The sequence below is a fragment of the Eleginops maclovinus genome, chromosome 19 (assembly GCF_036324505.1).
Source record: "Eleginops maclovinus isolate JMC-PN-2008 ecotype Puerto Natales chromosome 19, JC_Emac_rtc_rv5, whole genome shotgun sequence".
NCBI lineage: Eukaryota > Metazoa > Chordata > Actinopteri > Perciformes > Eleginopidae > Eleginops > Eleginops maclovinus.
The window spans coordinates 13,949,593-13,968,944 of record NC_086367.1 but is presented as its reverse complement, the minus strand read 5'-3'; the positions used below and the strand labels follow the sequence as shown (position 1 = coordinate 13,968,944).

At 42.1% G+C, this 19,352-nt stretch overlaps 1 long non-coding RNA gene across 1 annotated transcript in view; it reads right to left on the bottom strand.

Annotated features, from left to right (window-relative positions):
- LOC134881307 (uncharacterized) overlaps window positions 1-10,736 on the bottom strand; it is an 88,974-nt gene extending 78,238 nt beyond the window's left edge. The window contains exons 1-3 of the long non-coding RNA XR_010168033.1: window positions 10,578-10,736; window positions 2,297-2,359; window positions 1,780-1,835 (exon numbers count right to left, since the gene is read on the bottom strand). This is a non-coding gene — a long non-coding RNA (uncharacterized LOC134881307). The remainder of the gene's footprint in view (window positions 1-1,779; window positions 1,836-2,296; window positions 2,360-10,577) is intronic.
- Window positions 10,737-19,352: the final 8,616 nt, after the last annotated feature.

Below are 19,352 nucleotides of genomic sequence, written 5' to 3'. Positions count from 1 at the left end.
TGAAACCAAACACTTCCTGTTCAATTGTTCATCAATAGTGAGCATCAAATCACAAATACCATCTCGAAATTAACCAGATTTTCCCTAAAAGTCACGATATCGTCCATTGTCATGTTTATCCTTAAGCTGTTGAAGCTGTGCAGACAATTGCAAACACAAAACTGTTTCTCAAAACCACAAAATTGTTGTTGTTGTTGTTGTGCTAAAGAGAGAGCAGAAAATGATAGAACACAGATATAAAACATGAAGGACAAGCAACAGAGGAATGCAGGTGTCACAGGTGGATGTGGATTAGTTGTGTATCTACATGCACACACACACACACACAGTGACTGCATGTCTGATATTTAATAGTACTGTGTGTTCGTCAACATGCGAGAATTTCTAAAGAAAACAAAGAGATCAAGGCGGAATATAAACCCAAATGTACTCCTTTTATCTAAACTTTTTCTAGTTTCTGCGATCAGAGGTGTGTTATGGTAGCGAGCCAGTCGTCTTTGATTTGGGAGCACAGCGCTGTCACTGCCGAGCACGCACACACACACACACACACACACACACACACACACACACACACACACACACACACACACACACACACACACACACACACACACACACACACACACACACACACACACACACACACACACACACACACACACACACACACACACACACACACACACACACACACACACACACACACACACACACACACAACCCAAGCAGCGGGAAACAAGAGAGGAGCAGCTGTGAGTTGCACTCATCAGTTCAGATTGAGGAAGACGCAGGCAGGCTGGTAAACAGACACAGATGTACGGAGCTGAGCAGAACAGAGAGTGGGAGAAAGAGGAAGGTCACCCTTTCACAATGGGAAGGTAGCGGCAAAGTCAACAACACTTGCTGCGTGACTAAAGCTGCGGGGAAACAAAAATCTGGTCAAAGTAGAACATGTTTACTTTTTTTTTGAAAGCTTGCTCGATTATTTGGAAACCGATTTTTTTAAGAATAAATGTTATAGTTGAGGATATATTGGATACAGTTTTCAATAAAGCGTAATGTGGCGTTTTATATTTCTGTAAATCCAGATAGTTGTTTATTTGTCTTTTGTTTTTTCATTAGTCTTTGGCTAATTCTACATTTAAATAAAAAGATCCAAAACTTTATGATATCTAATATTATTTTCAAGGGAATATGGAGGAACTGACGCTCTCGAATATACATTTTAATTTACGTTCTTATCTGACTAACACAATATTTCTGCAACACTGACCACAGCAGGAGTCACTGGGATGCTTCCACATGTCAAATTGTCATCATCCCAGACCTACACAAGCCTCTAATGAGCAATAACCAAATAATGGAGAGAACCCGAGGAAACACTCCTGCCAAAACCTTCACACGCACGCACGCACGCACGCACACACACACACACACACACACACACACACACACACACACACACACACACAGCTTTGTCAGCAACTGTTGCCTCCCCGGAGGGTGACACCCCACCTGGGAGCTCAATCCTGTCGATGCTCACTATCTCAGTTTCCCTTTCAGCGCTGTGAGCTCTCTCCCGTTACACTCATTCCCAGAGTTTTCTCCCCAGCCCAGGGTGAGTACTAACCCCAGTCACAGCTCCAGATACTTACGGAGAGCGGTGGCGTAAATAAGGGATCATTGTTCAACTTAAAGAGTTCACTTGAAAAAACTGACAATGAGAAAAAGTCTTTAAACAGATTAAGATAAGGGTGTAAACAAAGTGACACCTACCTGTCGTCACCCATGTTTTTGTCGAGAAAGGATGACTTCGGGCCTCTTGTGGTTGCCTTTAGAGAAAGGATCATCTGTTAGACATACTATGAACCTTCGTGAATGTATAAATCAACATTAAAAGGCACAATGAATAGGATTTTGTCAATGTTTGTGAACTTAACATTTTCAAAATTAGACGCTCCTCATCAAGGGCTATTGTACTCGCCAGCGGGTGAAACACAACCCCACTTTGTCTGCTTCATATAGCTATATTTGCATTATGTGGCGCTATGTTTAATATTTTCTAACTTCCTCTTGGATGCATGCTTACAATCTAGCAACCCGTTTTTCCTTTTTATAGCTCTTTATGCCCAGAAACGTTATAGATAATGCAGGAAGGGGGCAAGATCCCTGCAGATTCACGCACTCCTATTGGGCCTTTAGTGATGATTGTAAGGGACTATTTGTATAAGTTCATACAGTATTATAAGGAAAATCCTACTCAATGTGCCTTAAAATCAACTTTAATATGTACCTTCAATACAGGACAGACTGTGGATTGTTGCTGGAGCAGCTGAGCCAGGTTTGACAGGATCTTCTGTATCAGAATAAAGCAGGTTAGAGAACTATTATTCATTTCGACTGTAATTTCAAACCTTCTTCAACTTTCTCGTTCTCTCCCTCCCCCTTCTTGCTATAAAAAAGAAAATACACACTGCCATGTTTTCATAGAAAGTGAGATGCTCTGGACTAAACTCCATGAACCGCCTCCCCCTCTCCACTTTTGTGTTTCCTCTAAATCACTCTTTTCCACGACACTATGGGGTGTACTGTCATGTTGCCTGTGACTTAAAAACCTATCCAAGTATTTCCCTACAGTTATGCAAACTTTCTGATTTTTGATTTAGCAACAAAGCACAACATCAAAATAACCCTGCTCAACACTTAACTATTACATCTTCACTGTTTGTTTTTTGCACTTTTTCCAGTTTTTAAAGAAACACAGTCTTTATAATGTTACACAATTACAAAAACTTACAAACTGTTACAAATACTTCAAGACAAAGTTTTCCGATCCTAGCCTCGAGGCTTCGGTAATGTCTAACCAGTCTGAGGTAAACATTTACCTGCGGAGCCGATCAGACATTAATGAGTGATCACCACCTGGAGCTAAAGCATTCTCCGGTTCCTGACTTAACATGCTAATAAGTTGTCCAGGTGTGCGAGTGTGTGTGTGTGTGTGTGTGTGTGTGTGTGTGTGTGTGTGTGTGTGTGTGTGTGTGTGTGTGTGTGTGTGTGTGAGTACACACACAAGCCAGGATGTTTGTAGCCCGCAGGAGGTAGAAGTGAAAGACCACCAACTGAACAACGACCCAGGTGGTGAAATCAAAAGAAGACAAGTCGGTCCAGCAACTGTTATCCTCAAACAGCCAAACTAAAACTTCAGGGGGTTGAATCTGTGCTCTGCAGCTGCTGCCCAAAACATCTGACATTCTGAGAGACAGAAACGCTGCAGACAAGCAGGAACGACATTAGGTTTTGCAGTATATTCTATATCTGTGTATTGATTAGATGTGTCATGCACCAAATGAAAATGTAAGTTTGCGACTTGTACTCCTTTGGAACGTTTGACAGCATCATCAAAGTGCACTCGTGCCGTACAAAATATAGCTTCCCTAATTGGAAGTTAGCTCATTAACGTGACACTGTTCTGTGGCTAACGCTTGTGAAACGCCATAGTCCCAAGTGGGGACCCCAGGTGAGGACATGCAGTAATTGGACAATTCTGCATGGTTAAAGGGCGCTTAACTGATTTCACATATGATGTTCAGTCTTCTCATTAAGATAAAGACCACTCAGCTTGTGAAAAGTTGTTTCATGTCTAGCAATGGAGGTCATTTTTCATAGTCTGATGATGTTGTTTGGGTTAACTCAGCGTGGGTTTGTTTCAAGGCAATCAGTGAGATGCATTGTCGGATTTTGGATGGATTTTGACCCTTACAAGGGACTGAAAGTCAGGATATCTGGGCCTCTACTGCCTCAATGTTGAACATCATCTATTTAATCTGTCTGTTGTTCGTCCCACGGCTTTTTAAACACAATTCCTGTTTCCTGTATAGTTAAGGGTAGTTAAACATCCCATGAAATGGTCCCTTTAACTAAAGGTCATTGCATTGCATGCGTCATTCTGCAAGGTCAGCTGCACTAGAGGTTGTAAATTATAAAAAATCTAACCAAGCAACTGATCACAAAATGTTCAGCAATTCCCACTTTCTGCCTGCATTTCTCTCCAGAACAGTTGGAAAGATGTGTCAGAGTCCTGCCATCAAGTAGGAGAAAACATTGAGGACGTGATACAATCAACTTAATGGAAGGGAAAGATAATCAGAAATCAGAAACCGATGTATTGCCAAGTAGGTTAACACATAAGAGGAACACACAAAAATTGGAGCTGTGATAAAAAAAACATTAAAGATAACTATAATAACATTAAAAATATAGCAATATTTACATTGAATATGGTTGAATTATAGGTATACCCGTAGAAATGTAAATTGGAATAAAATATGTGCGTTTGCAATGTGCAGAATTCAGATTAAACAAAAGCTATAACTACTTGTCTCACTGCGAGTTAATCATAAGTTTGATGCTCAATACGCCCATCTACGGGCATAACTGCTATAACCTTAGTTTCAGAATTGAAAAGGGTACACTGCCTCCTGCATCTGCACTGCAAAACAGTTCATTAAGAAAGTAATTCCTAGGGATACAGAGCTGGGACCACCATAACTAAATTCCTCTCCTGTGAGAAGCTTGCAGAGTTTGGTAAATCAGCTGAAATATGCAACTTTTCCCTTCTTAACTCCCACCATCACCTTGAAAGAGAAACAAGCATTGAGACTCCGATGGACCCACGACATATTCTCATTTAGCGGCTGCGCTGTTGTGGGATGTCATGGCTATTAATTTTATCTGAGCTTCATTAATCCACATTTTCCCCATTCAGGCCCACTGTCCTTAATCATCATTTCAGCCTCTGCCAGCATGGCCTCTGGTGGCCAAATACAGCGAGGGTCACAACGTGTTCCCCCAGCACTGTGGAAGTAAATGCACACATACATACAAAACACAGATAATAAAACAGGGCATCCATCTCAATCACACAGTATTGGACCCATGTCATTACATTCCTCACACTGGGGGTGAAGCACACAAAATATATGCACAAACTCCTGCTGCAGTGCACAAAGAACTATTACAGACTGAAAGCTATAACACTTGCCAGGTTGTGACCTCCACTGGAATGAATTCATCTTGTATGGCACTCTTGAGCGAAATCTGATTTGTGAAGAAGCTGAAGGTCAATCAGCAGTGAGAGGAGAGAGGGAGGTAAAGCTACAATCAGGAGGGAGGCTTTAGAAACGCTAGCTGTTAGAAAAAAAGAAAAAGAAACCCTCTCTGGCAATTGAGTGTTGTTGAAAGAACCGAGGACTATCAAGACTGTCTTAGCGCAGCTCAGTCCAGGTGGGCGGTTGGTTGGATACTGCTTATTGTTCCAGCAGATCTGAGCTGTTTGCCGTTATCTGAATACCAAATGGTTCCAATTTGCTGCGTGAAGGGGGGGGGGAAATACCACGGAGGGGGCCAACACACACAATGGAAACTGGAGAGGGTAATCTGATGGAAATCTCTGAATGTTCCTCTCCCTGCTCGCTAAAGGTTAGCCCGCTTAACTGCCTGTCTGCTGGGTGGTTGCTTGTTATTTATTCAGCGAGACAGACAGACAGACAGACAGACAGAAATACGTGTGAGAATGGGTGTACGCATAAGAGGAAATCAAGTTTTTCTCAGTGATATCTGTTGCGCTGACTTCTCTGCAGGATCTAATATTGAAATGCTGATCTCTGACTTTTAACTCAAGATCATCCGCTGACCTTTGACCTCTATATACCTAAGTATAGCCTTTCAGCTAAGTCTACAAATCAGGCTACCTTTTCCAATCTCAGTTACACAGCAGAATAAGCAAATCATCCCATCATATTGCTCCACAAAGCCATACAGAGAGCAGTGGATATGGACTGTAAGCACATAGAATAACTGTGGTAGAGCACAGACAAAAGCCCTTTGCATTGTGACAGAGCAGATGTTAAGAGTAATGACTGTGGAGATTACCAAATAATTGTAGCAACCTAAATCATTTCAGAGAGGGTCGGGGGGTAGAAAGAAAAAAAGGGGAGAGGAGGAGGAGGAATGGAACAAAGAAAGATGAACCACGGCTGAAGCAAAGAACACCTTATTGTGCGAAAATGTAAAATAGGACGATTTACATGCTATGCTTTTTTCATTTTTCTAAACATTTATAGGCAGACTGTACAGACAGCTCATCTGTAGTTGCATAAAAGAGGTGCGGAAGCTTCCAGAAATGAGTGCCTGCCATGTTTTGTGTTGGTGGTGGTGGTGGTGGGGGGGGGGGGGGGGGGGGGGGGGGGGGGGGATAATGGCGATTATGACGATGTGGCTGCAAGTGTTATTGTCTGTGTTTGGGAGCTAATCGCTGTGATGCAAGCTGCTGCCCGGGGCCAAGGATAGAGGACAGAGAGGCCCCACCATCTAAGAGTGTGATGACACATTTCTCTCTTAACATCCCATAACAACGACGTCCTCCCCCGACCTCCAGCATCAAACCCTCACTCGCATCCTGCCTCCCCCAACCACAGTTCACCCAAAGCCTGTGTAGGTCAGCAGATCAGAGGGCCAGGCACCTGCTAAGAGCCCTGTGTGTGTTTGTGTGTGTGTGTGTGTGTGTGTGTGTGTGTGTGTGTGTGTGTGTGTGTGTGTGTGCACGCACGTCTGTGTTTGTGTGTTTGTGTGTGTGTGTGTGTGTGTGTGTGTGTGTGTGTGTGTGTGTGTGTGTGTGTGTGTGTGAGTGAGAGAGAGAGAGAGAGAGAGAGAGAGATAAAAAATGTGCATGGGGGTGTCTCTCTCACTTGCTCTGTTGTCGCCTTGATTGTGTAATAAACTTTATTCAGTTAACCGTGAATTATTGTTAATTGAACCAAAAAGTAATTTTCTTAATTGAAACAGAGGGGGGAGGGGCCGCTCAGATTAACGATGTAAAAGACTGTTTTTTCTCTCCCACTCACACTCTCCTAACATCTTGAGACTTTTATTTTGTTTAATTCTTTTTCCCATTACAGTTCTTCTTACCATATTTTTTCCCCATCCTACGCTTGCAGCAAAAAGCCATTAATCTACTTAGCCTGGCACCCTTTTTAAAATCAGGACAGGGTGATGCTGAAACATGTCACTTGTGCTCTGAAATGCTTGCTTGCCAAAGAAACTATAGCCCTTTTTCACACGTATTTACACTGGCTTTATGCAAATTAATTGTTTTGCCAAGGCTTCAATGTTTTCTATCAAAATGTTAACATTCAAACACAACCCATAATACCAATAAAGCCCTCTGTTGCCAGGATTTCACAGCGTTATATATCAGAGCATGCTAGTGTTGTGCATGTCCACTGCTGTACTGTAACACCTTTGTTTACACAATAAGCAATGCTGGATCTTAGCGCTTATGTTGCTATGCCAAATGTGTCTGATTTACTGTGAATGAAATAGCAACTTCCCATTCATATGTGCCCTGTTGAATGCTATATAAGATTAACAGTAAAAGCTGCATGTGTTAAAAGCAGCTACATTTACAGAAAGCATATGTAGGCCAAAAGCAATAATAAATGCAATTGCAGAATCATGACCTCCAGTTTACCCTGTTTACAGTGCTGGGTGCATGTTAAGCTGCAGAGGAACACTACTGGAGCATAATCAATACATCTTGTCTGTGCACTAATAAACCAAATACATTATATTATTTGTTCTAACAGTAAAAAAAAAGTGTTGCAATTCTCCATATTTCACTTACACAACCAATACTACTAAAGCCCTATGTTGCAGGAAGTTAAAAGGTCAACTATTGTGCACAATCCACTTGTCATTCTTACATAAATATGTGTCCCCTCTGTGTTAAGAGATTCGGAAAGTTTCAGGAAAATAGATTCACTCTCTTTTTGTGCTGATCAGTTTATATAAAAACCTGTCTGAAAATTAGCTGATTTTGACCACTTTGTGATGTCACGTGTGTTTTGGGTTTTCGGCCATTAGCCACTAACCAATCAATGTAATAACTGCCCACCTTATCACCTGAATCTCCTCCACCAGTATTTGCATTTAGATCTACAGACAAAGAATCAGCACTTTTAAAACAGGGCTGAAACAGAGGGGTTTAAGGTATGCCACAGAGCATGATCTGTTTGGTATTTCGAGCAAAACATTTCAGAGACAAGATTTCTATATATCTGTAACCTATCATATTTTGTTGAAAAAGAGTATAATAGGGGACGTTTAAAGCTATCATCCCCTAGTCGCCATAAACCTCATCTTGAATACGAAATCTATGTGGGTGAACTATGCCACAAAGAGGAGAAGCAATGTTTTGGAATTCAACCCACATACCAGAGCTACTGCAGAGCTTCAGGAAACAGTCACATTCCAGTAAACACATGTGGAATTACTAGGGCAAGAGCTCCTGGTCACCAGCCTAGCCAAATATTATCTCATTCAGAACAATATCACCCCCCCTTTTACATAGCACCTATTGGCTGAGAGGGAGGAAGTGATGTATATTTACTTTTCATTTGTGTCTTGCTGACTGTGCTGACAAAAAAAGCACCAAACCACTTCCAGCTGCTAAACCTAGAGAAAACAACCGCGTTCTGCTGAGCGTGATTCAGCTGCATTTTGCTTCTCGATTTAGTGTTTTCATCAAACGTTTCTATTGCTCAACTACTGCCACAATTGTGAGTCATGCAGTGGTTAAAGTGGCATAAACGACACACGGCCCATTATCGCAGTAATATTCCTCTAAAATAATTAGTACATTACATGTAATATAACCAAAGGAGGCCCTCAAATGACATAGCTGCTCACGTTAATGAGATCCGTGTTCACAATAAAACAAACATTATCCATCTATTCCTGCTGATCTGCCCGCATTAACACCTGACCTTTGCAACATGAACATTCTTGTCTAACAATACCAATCGTCCTCTCTATTTGTCTATCTTTAGAGTGTGTCTCATCCAGCTCGCACCTTGTCAGTCATAAAAGCAGAGGGAGAGGGGGGAGGGGGTGAGCGCAGAGGAGGAGGAGAGGAGGAGGGATAAGAAGAGTGCCATTACCAGTGTTCTGGACCCGTGTCTTCCCAGGGTGAATAATTACGTCTGACATGTCGTGAATAGGGAGGGACATTATCGCCGTGATCCTCCGTACCCCCTCTGTGTGTTCCCTTGCGCGCGCACACACACACACACACACACACACACACACACACATTAGGGCCCCTCTGAATGATTTAGGGGGTCTGTTAATAATGCAGGGACTCCTAGAGCTAATTAGGTAAGTAGCAGAGGGCGCCGGCTGTGACGCCTCAGCTCACTGATACGAGCTGTAAAGGAATGAAGTATCAACTGCACCCTAACTTCAATAACGGCCCTGATTGTTTTCAAAGGGGATGGATTAAATTTGTGCTTACGATTAAGTTTCACTATTGATCTTGGCACCAAAATGGAGGCCTGCAGCAGTTTCACTCTTCTATTTCTCTCATCCGCATATATTATCAATTATTAAGTGGATGAGGAAAGGTAATAGGTAACAGGTCTGTATGCAGTGGCCCTTAGGTATTTTGACAAGCAGCACCAGAGGTTGAAAGGTAACCGGGATCTGTGTGCTCCAAGAAAATCAATAGAAAGTGATTATCTTGAGAGGGAACAAGTGGAGAGCCAAGGTGGGCCTTGTCACGTGTACAATCTCTCTCTCTCTCTCTCTCTCTCTCTCTCTGGCGCCATAGCTGTCAGCCCTGTAAGTGCAGTGTCAGGGTGATTAGAGAGCAGCGGCGGCCCAGACAGAGCACAGCCAACCTCCAGACAGGCCCTCCAGAGACGCAGCGCCACAACAAGCCCCAGCCCAGGGTCAAGCCTGCTCCGTCAGCCTCCCTGCCTGCAAGATGGGCCCCTTTAGTGCACAGTCAGGAAGCATCTTGTATAAGAGATTGCAGGGTCGATAATATATAGCTGCTTTATGGCACCTTTAGGGTAAAGGCAATTATTTTTAAAGAGCTGATCCACCCAAAATGCAAAAACACATATTTTCTTACTCAGAGGTATGCAGACATGCAGATGATTTATTTGCCAAGATACTGAGATTTCTGCCTCTCAAACAAAAAGAGGTGAGGGGAGAATTGCCATAGTTAAAATGTTGACTATGAGTTATGTGGATTTTATAATAAAGGCATACTTTCTTTGGAAAGTACCTGTTTATTATTTTTTTAGTATAAATTTGCACAACTGTAAGCAGAACAAAATAACTTTTCATAAAAATGTTATAAATGCTTTTATTATAAATGATATAAGAATGCTCAAACAACGTGAATGTTCTTTTTATTGGTGTGAACCATTCCTTAGAGATAGGCCTACGGTAGAAAAACTGAGTTATAAGCTTTTTTTTTTTTTTTTAAACATAGTAGTATTATTCTATGGACCAAACAACAATAGTAAGACGAGTTATTTACCTTTTACAAGAAGAAGCAATCGGTCCGAAAATGAAGTGTCTATTGAAACATGAAGATTGAGGATGTAACTTAGTTAAATTATCCAAAATAAGTTCCCATTTATGACACGAAACAATAGCAAACTCCATTAGCTGTAGAGAAGGAAGGCTCATTTAGTTGACGCTTATGATCTGCAGGCCATGGAGCATACCTTCCTTTCCAGGGGTCCACAACTCTCGCTGGCAACTTTTTCAGAAAGGTGACAGAATGTCCAGTTAAAGTTTCCAGATACGATCCCGGTTGGGGGTCAAAACATTTAACCAAATAAATGTAAATAATAGCGTTAACACCAGGTTTCGTTTCACTCCAAATCCACCTGACCAATTAGGCTACGTAAACAAACTCACATGGAGGAAGTGGCGTAGGTAAAATGTTTTGGCAAGATGGAAGTTAGCTTGATGTTGGATATAAACCATAATAATTGTATTTAACATATCGCTGAGGAAAACGCTAAAGTGAATATCTATTTTAATGTTGTGGTAAAAGGATTTCAATCATTTAAACCTTCACTTTTGAAAATAAAAAAATCCCTCGCAAAAGTGTATGACTAATGAGAAGCTTACTTCGTTTTGGGCAAATGTAACTACAAACAAAAGCCCCTATTTTTTTAAGTTAAATGAGATGTGAAATGTCATAATGCATCCTTTAGTATACGGGAAATACTACTTTATTTGATTTAAAAGGGTTTTTTTGGCCTTGGAAGCTTAGTCATTTCACAAAAAAAGTAGTATTATCCACTAACCAGATTTGTTCTGTCAAAAGCCTATGATGAAAACAATGTATAATCAAAATGTTGGCAAATACCTAACTTCTAGTCAAGGTAAACATTGATGTTATCTGATTTCCAGGCAACCAGCACTTAAAGACGTTCTATTAAAGTGGGTGGATGCACATACTGCTCTTCAACAAACTCCCAAAATACAATTGTATTGTGATCTTTATGGTTCTAATAGTGTACACACTACACAAAAAAGACACACTGTGACCTAGCTGACTTCAGAAGAGTTCATTGTGTGGTGTATTTTTGAACATTTAAAAGAGATCTAGGCTAGTTGCTTTCCTCCTGTTTCCAGTGTCTATGCTAATCTAGCCTGATCCAGTTGTGGTTTTAGCTCTATACTTAAAACACAGACATAAGATTGATATTGTCTATCTCATAAAGCTCTTATGGGGAAAAGCAAATAACCACAGACCAATTATGTTGAGGTAGTTCTCTAAATCCCAGCCACCCAGTATTCTAAGCACTGCGACTTAAAAAAAGAAAAAAAGACACCTACAAACATTTCTGCTACAGGGGGATTATTTTGTGATTTTCTGTCATGGAGTGTGTGCGTGTGCGTGTGCATGATAAGGAGTCGGATTCATACAAGGATAACCACCATATAATCAACATTTTTTTAAATGTTTCTTTTTTTCCCCACAAGTTCCCTGTAGCGCACACTTGTTGACAGATTGCTCATTAGTGTGACAGAAACTTTCAGCACAGTCTGCAGTTTCTGGAGTTCACCAGCTCTCTCTCATCCCACAGCGTAAGGTAAAGCTATAGCCTGAATGAGCTCTACCTGTATGTGATATCTATGGCCTGGGGGTTGACAGTATCTAATCACAGCCTCAACAGTTGAGGATAGGAGACGGTGCAGACAGCATGGCACCACATTAGATTCCTTCACTATCATAATGTAGATCAAACCACACACACAGTATCTAGGATTTATGGTAAATATATACTGCTCTCTACTGTGATGTTAAATACAGTAAATAATGCACACACATGGTATCCCAATACATCTTGCTATATTATGTTACAGTCTGGAAGCAATTACTGTCAGCGTCAACATGAAATCCACAAGAATGTATGCAAGACAAGTGTTGAGTCATTGTAAAAGTGTACACATACATTATTGTATTAATCTTTATTCATTTACGACGTGGTGTTTCTCAGCACCACGTTTGAAGTCGTTTGACCTCGTTCTCACCTCGACAGCACAGTACAACGTCAGACATAAAAGCCGTCAGAGAGGGCAGGAGAAGCCAAACCTCCCCAGGGGAAGGAAAAGCAGAGGAGTGGGAGGAGACGGAGGAGGAAGAGAAGAAGGAGGATGGGTGTCACCATCTCTACAAAGCCCTCTTATCCTGTGGATATCAAAGCGCTGAACTCCCAGCATAAAATATTGTCAGAATGATATGACTCACACCACAGGGGGAGCTTGTCCAAATCCCAAATAAAAAAAACTGAACGCAAGAAAGAGAGCAGTTTATCATTGTAAAAGGTGGACGGGGCATTTCATGTGGGTTTGGCAGCGCATGGATGCACAACAGTGTTCTTTCAAAGATGTTTTTGATATCATACAAAGAAAGTGTTTTGTGAAGTGTCTTCCTCAAGGAGATGAACTCATGAAGAGTACGACAAAACCGACACAGACAAAACACTAATACTGGCCTTTTCTCACGCAGCACCAAGGTGACTGACATAAGGCTTATGCGGTGTGAAATAGCATTAAATATAAATGTTTTGTTACTCTTTATAATAGTTACTTGCTTTTGAGTGGTTTCTAAGGCACCAAGGAGTCCCTCTCTTCTCCTTTTTTATTTGCTTTCTAAAGAGGAAGTATTTAGGATGTAGGCCAGATGGGTACACAGCGCTATTGTATGGTTGACAGAGAGATGACCTTGTTGTGCCTGTGTGTGTGTGTGTGTGTGTGTGTGTGTGTGTGTGTGTGTGTGTGTGTGTGTGTGTGTGTGTGTGTGTGTGTGTGTGTGTGTGTGTGTGTGTGTGTGTGTGTGTGTGTGTGTGTGTGTGTGTGTGTGTGTGTGTGTGTATGTTTAATCAGACAGAGAGGGGGGATTAGAGACCAGGCACCTGGCAGGTGGAAACAGTCTGTACTCATCTGATGCCCTCCTGTCCTTCTGCGTGCTTTCTTTCACACACACAACATTTAACTTGGTCATAAACACGATGTCATATTACTGTGTGTGTAACCACCTGAAGTGCATCTTTGTTTCAGATTTACAGGGCTTGCCGTGAAATGCACTGTGGCTGCCCCCTGTGAGTAATGAAATTAAAAGACTTCAATTGGGAGTTCCCAGATCTTAGAGCAAACTCCCTTATATGAAGTGACACTATGGGTCTATAGGTCAAAAGGTCATACCCTGCATAATAAACCAGAAACTAACATGTAAAAAATGAATTATATTATTAACCAGCTTCAGGTTTCATGTTGTATTAGAAGCCATATTCAGTGAGAACTATAGCAATAGCAATCTTTTTTAGCACAAAACCGTCCCTTTAAAAAGGTTTGAGAGTTATTCCTGCATCTTGCAAGGTAAACATCAAGCTCAAAAATCATACAGCTCCATCCTGTCAGCCTTCCCAAAAGACTACTAAGCACCCCATCTGTTATGGCCTGCTCAAAGATAGTAGCTCAAGTGGAGTCATCAGTGTTAAGTTAAAACAAACACAGTAATTACCCTAATTAAGATCTGGCAGATTCCTTTAGATTAATAGTAGCCTGCATTAGATACTAAAGAGGTTGATATCAGAGGAGAGAGAAAAGAGGATTAGATGAGGTCAAGAAGAGGAGTAAGAAGGAAGGTGGAGACAATTTATTGACAAATATTTTTTTAAAGGAATTAAAGAATAAAATGAGAAATTGTGTGGTGATTAAACAAAATAGGGGATGGGCTTTAGAAAGGAAATCAAGAAAAGGTAAGGAACAGGAGGAGGGAAGATCGGCATCTGCAGTCCTGGTGAAAGTCGGTGCGGAGGAGGGCTTTTTTTGACTGCACCATGAGTAAATGGCTCTGCAGGCGCCTGTCACTCTGAAGGGGCCAGCATGGGACGATCAGCGATGATGACGGGGGCACAGACCTGTGTCAAGATGCTGAACCCAGCTGTCAATCAAACAACTCTGCCCTATGGGATGACAAGGATGGGCCTTCATCCTGCTGAAGAGAGAAAGAGAGAAGAAGAGGACGGAGCGCAGAGAGAAATTAGGCTGGAAAGACAACATGCAGACGGAGGGAGAACATTGGTAGAGAGAAAGAGAAGGAAAACAATGAATGATTATTGATTGATCATGGTCGAGTATATATTCAATAAATGTATGCTTTTAAAGTGAATATATTGAGGAAACTAAAACCAACAGGTGATTGTGTAACCTCAGGAACTTTGTGCCGTTATGTAACAGGCAGGGAAAATTGCAGTTATTCACTTTTCAATTCGGGCTTCACCATGGAGCCAGTTATCTCGGGAAATGAAATCTGTGATGTCCCTTTCCTTAGTAGGCAATATGACACTGTGTGAACTTGTCATTTGACAGCCAGGATGAGTCATCTTCCAGCTATCTAGGACCGTAACCCCTCAGGCCTCCTGGGAGCACAGAGGAATGACCAGGGAACCAGTACATTAGAAACAATAGGAGAAGAGACTATCCCACAGTCAGTTTTCACTGGAGCTCCGGCAAGCTGTTTTCAATTAGCGCTCGCTGATTCTCAGTGTTGGTCTACCGCATCTTTTCAAGTAAATGCAACCATAACTTAAAGCCACAATGTTTGGTTTGGCCATGAGGGAATCTGCGCTTCTTTCCTTTCTCGTGTCAGTGGTATCCATTCCAGAAGTCCTCTAACATGCATTTGTGTTGTTTCTGACGTTCATTAGTACAGCAGAGAAAGTCTTTCCACTATGCTTTAAAGTGATGTAATGTTGTGAAAATGCAATACAATTTTCCACTTAACTACAGCAGCAGCAGCAGCAGCAGCAGCAACCAGATGATAGAAAATGCCTATACAAGACAATATGTGAATGTTATAATAGGAATACATTTACATATTGTCTTGAATATACTTCTTCAAAGATTTTCTTTTGTATGAGGCATGAGTGAAGCAAGGCTTATACATAAGTGAAATCAAATGTATTTGAACAGCACAATATCACATGCAATGTCCCTGTGGGCTTTATATGTCCCTAAAAGCTATGGCTAACAGTATTTAAGGTAAGAAAAAGTTATCACTCTTATAATTACATGAAATGAACAGAAAGCTGTAATAACTACATGGAATACAAAATACATTGCTGGGGTTATTGGTATATTTAAGCAAGTGCATGATGAACAAGCACACAAGCAATTTTTATTAATGCAACCTTTTTTAAACATACTTTAGAGACGATGGGGTTTTTTTTCAAGGGAAAAAAGAAAAATGCTTTAAAGGTGAAGACAAAAAAATATATAAAAACAATGGTGCCAAACCACAAAAATAGTGCTGTTTGTTATAACATCTGGAGAGATCATTTAAATTCTAACAGAACCTTTACGGCTTGACTCTTTTCAGCACTGATCTGATTCAAATCTACATGACAGAATAAATCCTAGTTCTAGAGCAATTTAGTTCTAGTTAGATAGGATATTCTTCTCAGTGGGGGATATTTTGTGCATGTAGTATATTCTCCTGGTGACCAGAAAAGTGTGTGCATGTAACAAAAATGGTACAGTTAGATATTTAACAGTTTATTGTCAGATCCTCACAAATGTTCTTTTTCAATCACTTTGTTGCCCATATATGTGTTTGTGTTCAGGCATGCTTATCATTTAACAGTCATAATCCAAGATGGTAGATTTTGTAAACCTTTGATCTGGAGACAGACGGACAGACAGACAGACAGACAGACAGACAGACAGGTGGAGAGAGAGAGAGAGAGAGACACAGTCGGGGATAGGGGACACTGTGAACCAAGAAAAAAAAGCAAGATATTTCAGGGCCCAGATGTACAGTGTCCCTGAGGTGATCAGAGCTGTGACCTGACACTGCAGCGTCCCAGCATGCTCGGCAGATGTGGGTCAACTGACATCTGTTTCTCACTACAGCCCTGCTCAGCTCAGCTCGGCCCGACCCAACCCTGCTGCCATATTCATCCTAATAACCACTCCCATAATCACCAGGGATTATTCTAATATTAGTGAGCACACACACACATGTACACACACACACTGGCTGCTCTGATTAAGGTATAGTGCTCCATATGGTTTTTCGGAGGGTTTTTGGTAGGATTTGTATGTTTTTAGCTATTCAGTGAAAAGCCTTGAAAAAGCCAGCTTAGAGAGGACTAAAGAAAGTCTCTGCATAAATAATATTGGAAAATAGCCTGGGCAAATGGAGAGGGGGTGAGGGGGCGGCGCGGGTCATGCTGGGGTGAGATGTGGACTGCCGGCAGAGGTACTCTGACAATTAGCAAGAATCGCGAGGCTGCTGCATGGATATGCGGCCTTGAAGTTAGGCGTTGAAGGGAGACGGCAGTGTGCTATTCTGCATCCATAAAGGAGGGATTACGAACCACTGACAGGATGTGTGAATCAAGATGGCACACTCACCACACAACAGGACTAGAAAGAGACACTGCAGGGGGCTGTCAAGACAGACCCAGAGTGAGCTGGGAGGATTACCATATAATGATGAAAGATGATGATGACTGATGAATAGATGGTTGGCGCTTTAGCTATGGGGGAGGGAGGAGGACGAAGTGAAGAACTTGACATCTCCAGCGTGGATGCCAGAGCTTAGGATTTCTAGTGCAAAGAAATGTGCTGATTTATTTCGGCTGTACTTATACAAGTGATTGCTTGTTTCTTTAATGTAAGCTAGCCTATTTATTTGCCTTGTACAATTATAAACTCATTAGGCTCCGAGCATTCTTGTGCTTTTATATTGTGTGTAAAATCATCCTTCTTCCCCCTTTCTCCAGCATTCCTTTTTTTTCCTTAAGAGGTCTATTTGTGGAAGTCATGGCCTGCTGGTGTTTACGATTCTCACTGGGCCCCTACCGCTGGTGTTTTTTCCCTCGCACACACACATATACACACACAAACATGCACACAGTGGGTCCGTACTGCTGACACTCAACTTCATTCTTTGCTGCAGCTGCATCTGTTGTCACCATGGAGACCTTGTTTATTACTTAATCCCCCCTGCTCACAAACACACACACACGCTATGACAGAGAAAATAGGCAGGCTGCGTCTCCCTCTGTGTTTGATTTGGCGTTATAGGACCCATCGGATCACAGCCCCCAGCAAGCCCAGGCCCATATGCACAAACACACACACAGCAGTTGGCCTGGATGGATGCAGCAGGCCCATGCTAAACACAGAGCCATAAGCAGCACACTACCTAATCACCTCCAGGCTGGTCTGGATAATGGCATTTGTTAAGGCTTTGACTCAACCTGCGTGAGTAAGAAGGCCGGTCTGGCTACTTTTCCTTTCACACATCACTGATATAAATAGAGAAACTAAAAGCCATGCAAATGAAGCAAAGCAAAAGCATCTTGGTGGTGAGTCTGAACAATGAATTTAAGTGTTGGGTGGGTTCATGCATACGTGTCTGTGTGTGAGTATAGAGGGCGTTAGTGAAAGGCCATCCTGCTTAGCAGGCGGCAGTATGCAGGCAGGTTTTTCACGAGACGGGGAATCTGTTATGCAACATGTGAGAGCCTGCTAATCTCGCCGAGCAGCCTGCTCCTCCTGGCCACCTCTCTGCCCATGCACACACAAATACACTCACACACCTCCTGGCCATGTTTCAAACCATGCATGGCTACACACCCAGGTGGCCTTAATGGGTTTAAGCGCAGTCAGAGATCCTACTGCGCTTCTGTCCAGACCTCAGCCCTCGTGTCTTCTGTCTCGTGACTGCAAGGGAAAGACGCGTGGGAGGTCAAGAAGTCACCTGTTTAAAGTTCTAACAAGTGATATGTGATGCATTTGTTGATCTGTTTACACTCACTGTTGGTCAAAGAGAGTGTTGGCCAGCAGGGACACAAACAAAGGCAGTTAAATGTTATAATAAAAGTTTGGGCAGTGTTGCTCATCCTTGATGATTGATCTGGCTTTTGGCACTTGACAATTGGCAGTTGGTAATTTTGGACCATGTGTCTGCAGCTTCAAATCTGAAGCAAAGGTCATTAGGTGACCTATTGTGGTCAGGTGGCTACAGTCACTTTGCTCACTTTCAGCAGCATTACTCAGTTTGTTGGCATGCTTATAGGCTCCCAGCTGAGTGGCCCAGCCTGTAACATACGAACACGTGCACATGTACAAACAAACACACCTATGTTGGCTGTAAACGCGCAGCCAGAGGTCCTGTCCGAGATGACCTCCAGGGGATAGACATCCTGCAGTCTGCTCTCTTCTGTAATCCTCTGATCTCACATGTGCTGCTACATGCTCCTCTGACAGGGACAGAAGAAGAGCAAGATCTGAGTTTGTTATTAACGTTTAAGAATAATTTTAAGTTTGGCTTACTAACCAGCTGCTTATCGTTGATTTGCAATGCCAAGCTTTTTTCCAATTAATTTGCCCGTCGACAATGTTCATGGAACTTAAATCAGTCGCTCTGAGAAAGTCAGCAAAGTGATAGGAGTGTGAGAATATTAACAAGTAGCCCAAAGTTGCAGAGCACATTTCACTGAGAGAGACATTAAAAGTGGCTTCTTATCAGTCACAGTTCCTCCTTATTACATTTGTGCCCACAGCATTTTTTGCCATTTGGCCCCCGCTCCATATTTGTGACAGCTTTGATGTGCTGTGAGGCTTCAGGCCCTCTCTGCACACATAACTGCAGCGCAGCGGCACAATAAATACTTTGATAACAGCACAATCTGTAACTCAGGCAAAAACAAATAACACAGCGGTCCTTACAAGAGTTCTTTTGTCAGGGTTTGGTTCTGGATTCATGAACCGAACGAAAGAATTGGTTCCAGATTGAGACGGGCTTCTGTTCTCTCCAGGGGGATAATTTAAATATATCTGAGGAGAAAGAAGCAGGAATAACAGTGGCAATGGTGAGAGAGCAATCGAGAAAAGAGGAACGAGTGAAATGGGAAAGAACTCTAGCATGGGCTGCGTGGGAACATTTGAAGCGGATGGATGGATAG